The sequence below is a fragment of the Galeopterus variegatus genome, unplaced genomic scaffold (assembly GCF_000696425.1).
Source record: "Galeopterus variegatus unplaced genomic scaffold, G_variegatus-3.0.2 Scaffold5303, whole genome shotgun sequence".
In the NCBI taxonomy this organism is placed as follows: Eukaryota; Metazoa; Chordata; class Mammalia; order Dermoptera; family Cynocephalidae; genus Galeopterus; species Galeopterus variegatus.
Window position 1 is genome coordinate 71,026 of NW_007731414.1, and position 3,967 is coordinate 74,992.

The 3,967-nt window shown below is 45.1% G+C and overlaps 1 pseudogene; it reads left to right on the forward strand.

Annotated features, from left to right (window-relative positions):
- Nucleotides 1-462: 462 nt before the first annotated feature.
- Nucleotides 463-1,632, forward strand: LOC103604647 (annotated as a pseudogene).
- The last annotated feature ends 2,335 nt before the right edge of the window (nt 1,633-3,967 follow it).

Consider the following 3,967-nt stretch of genomic DNA (forward strand, 5'->3'; position numbering starts at 1 on the left):
AAAAAAATTTTTTTCCAGGTATCCAGCCACTGAGATTCAGGGGAGGAAAAGGAAGTTACTGGAAATGAGTGTTAATTGCAAGGAAAACACCATGTCTATCTCATGACATTTTGGGAAATATAGTTACGTGCAAATGTGGGTTTATTTTGACAAGAGCTTCCTTTACAGTGAGCCTAGTGTCTGGTTTGTTTGCTTATTTTAATATGGAATCTTTAAAATAAATATATTACACTGGATATTTAAAGATAAACAGAACCTTTTTCAACTTCTTCTTATAAAGGAGGTATGTTGGCTAACCTGAGCAGAGGTTTTGAAATGTGAAAAAACTGAGTTCAGATCCCAGCGAGGGGCCAAGCTGAGCAGGGAGCGGGTGATCGGACCCTCCTTGGTGGCCCCTGACCAAGTGCTAGCTGCCGAGAGGCCTCGTGCCCCGACGGCCAGCCTTCCCTCCTCTGTATTGCCATGGGAGTTCAAGGCCTGGCCGAACTAATTGCTGATGTGGCTTCCAGCGCCATCCGGGAGAATGGCATCAAGAGCTACTTCGACTGCAAGTTGGCCATTGATGCCTCCAAGAGTACTTATCAGTTCCTAATTGCCGTTCGTCAGGGTGGGGCTGTGCTGCGGCGAGACCGCCAACCACCGATGGGCAAGTTCTACTGCACCATCCGCATGGTGGAGAACGGCATCCAGTCCGTGTATGGCTTTGATGGCAAGCCACCACAGCTCAAGTCAGGCGAGGTGGCCAAACGCAGTGAGCGGCGGGCTGAGGTGGAGAAGCAGCTGCAGCAGGCTCAGGCTGCTGGGGCCGAGGAGGAGGTGGAAAAATTCACTGAGTGGCTGGTGAAGGTCACTAAGCAGCACGACGATGAGTGCAAACATGTGCTGAGCCTCATGGGAATCCCGCACCTCGACACACCAGCGAGGCAGAGGCCAGCCTTGCTGCCTTGGGGAAGGCTGGCAAAGTGTATAAACACTACGGCCACCGAGGACATGGACTGCCTCACCTTCGGCAGCCCTGTGCTAATGTGACACCTGACTGGCAGTGAGGCCAAGAAGCTGCCCATCCTAGAATTCCATCCGAGCCGGATTCTGCAAGAGCTGGGCCTGATCCAGGCACAGTTTGTGCATCTGTGCACCCTGCTGGGCAGCGACTACAGTGAGAGTATCGGGGGCACTGGGCCCGAGCGCGCTGTGGACCTCCTCCAGGCGCACAAGAGTATCTAGGAGATTGCGCGGCGGCTTGATCCCAAGTACCCGGTGCCGGAAAATCGGCTCCACGAGGAGGCCCAGCAGCTCTTCCTGGACCCTGGCTCTGTGGAGCTGAAGTGGAGCGAGCCAAGTGAAGAAGAGGTGGTCAAGGTCATGTGTGGTGAAAAGCAACACCTTGAGGAGAGAATCCGCAGTGGTATCAAGCGGCTGAGTAAGAGGCTCCAAGGCCGCACACAGCGCTGCCTCGATGATTTCTTCAGGGTGACCAGCTCTCTCTCTTAAGCTGAGGGCAAGGAGCCAGAACCCGAGGGCTCCTCAAAGAAGGCGGCAAAGACCGGGGCAGTAGGGAAGTTCAAAAGGGGAAAACAAATGTGTTTTCCCCCATTAAAAAGAAATCCCACAGGAAGGTTCCTAGCTGTGTGATTGAGAGCAAGGTATCTACATTTATCTGAACCTTAATTTCCTCACCAGTGAAATTTGAACAAAGACATCTATGTCACAGGGTCTTTCTGGTAATTAGCAGGAAGATTGCCTTCTACTCACTCCATCAGTGAGTGACGTATTCCCACCCATGGGTTATGAGAATGGCCAAGCTCATGACACTGAATACTGAACAGATGAGATCGACAGCAGTTTATTCACAACCTGGGGAAGGACATCTCATGCCACACAGGGCCACGAGGGGTTGTCCTTGGGAACAGAGTAGACAATCAGGGGCTGTGGGAGGCAGGCCTTGTAGTTATTAAGAGGGTTGGGTGCCCCCTCTTTCCCATGGGGGGATCTGATTGTCTTGTTTGAATAATTTTGTGGGTGGGCAGGGAGGTGAAACCTGCTGCTCAGGGATAAGCAGGAACTGTGTCTTGTCTCCCTAATAAGGAGGGTTGTTTGGCTAGGGACCTTATCCATGGTGGGGAGAGAAATTCATAGTTCATTTGAAGCCTTCTCCATTTCACCAGATGGCACGGCAGCACATAATATTGAGCCTTAATTTTAGGCCTTATACACTTATATACTTATAAAGTATCTCATACGCAATTGGAATTTTCTTACAGGCATCGTGGTAATTTCACAAAACAGCAAGTAAATTTAAAAAACAAGGTCAAGGGTGATTCCATCTGAGATGTAGGTTGGTATTGAAAGCTATCAGATTAAAAGAGAAACTTATAAAGTAAACATCTATTTGGTGTCCTTTCCTAAAGAACATTGGGAACATTTTAAACACAGCTATTTATTGAAGAAAAAAAAGTTGGTCCTGAATTAAATAACCTGAGTAGAATGAAATTTTAAAAACCTGCTTTTCCTACAAATAGATTACAAATGAATAATGCCTGAATCATAGTCCGTGGTCATAACCGCTCTACTTTGGTGCTTGCTAATGAAGCATCTCTTTAGAACAGGCTGATAGTACAGAACACAGAACACTTCACAAATGAACAGACAATACAGAAGATATTTCACTGACCATACATTCTGTGGACAAAAATACACTTGTGTGAGTTTTCTGTTTTTTCTTTTCTTTTCTTTCTTTCTTTTTTTTTTTTTTAAATCTCAGGAACCATGACATTTCTGAAGCTGCTTGTTGACCCTGGGGATCATGTGTCCTCTCAGGGGCACTTATTCCATGGAGCCTCTGCCTGTCAGTACACACTATCCCTCTGATAAGTAAAAGTTCTCTCTTGATCTTGTTTGGTGTCATTGGGGGGAAAGAGCATTAGACCCACCCTCCCATGCTTTGAGGAAAGCTTCGGGGTGTGAATTGTAGTGATCTATATGTATATACTGTGCTTGTACTATGTGCCAGACTCTGTGCTAGATGTGCCACCTAATTTTGCTTCTATTCCGCCAAGTTTTTTTTCTTTCTTTTTTTATTATACATATTTGTGGGGTACAGAGTTGACTATCAATAGTTGTGTACAATGTGTGACGGTCAAATCAGAACAGTTAGCTTACTCATTACAATATGTAATCATTCTTTTTGCCCGTTAACCAATTTCCCATTATTCCCTTCTCTCTCTCTCCCCTCCCCCTTTCCACCTCTAGTAACCACAGTTCTGTTCTCTCCTTCTAGGAGTTCAAAGTATTGTTATGATTGTTGTTTCTCTCTCTCTCTCTCTCTCTGTCTCTCTTGTTTATTTATGAGTTCGGCTCCCACTTATGAGTGAAGACCTGTGATATTTCTCTTTCTGCACCTGCGTTGTTTCACTTAGCATAATTTTCTCCAGTCTCATCCATGTTGCTGTGAATGGCAGAATTTCATTCTTTTTTATGGCTGAGTAGTATTGTGTATATACCTCATCTGCAGCCTTTATGATGCTAGTTTAATAGGAGCTCTGACTCAGTAAATTCAGATAACTACGAGTTAAGGTGTGCCACTCCCAACCTGGTCGGGTTATGATTTTCTGGGCCACATGTTATAAATCATTGCTTAAATGTTATTTTTAAATTTGTCTTTACGGAAGGGCTTATGCAGAAATATTCTGGTAATAATAGTACTTATTACTCACAAAGAGTAGATTCAATTCAGGAGTTAGTTAAGAAAAGTAGTAACAATCTTGTTTTACTGGTACACAGAAAGCAGCTTGGTTTGTCATTACTATTACTCTGAACAAATATTCATTATGCACCTGTGGGAATAGGCACATTGTTAGCCGCTCACACGTTGTTATCCCGGAAAGTCTTCAGAGCATTCTTTCAGTGCAGTTATTCTCATTCCCAGTTTATAGTGAGAAAATTATAATGCTTAGCGATTAATGGCTTG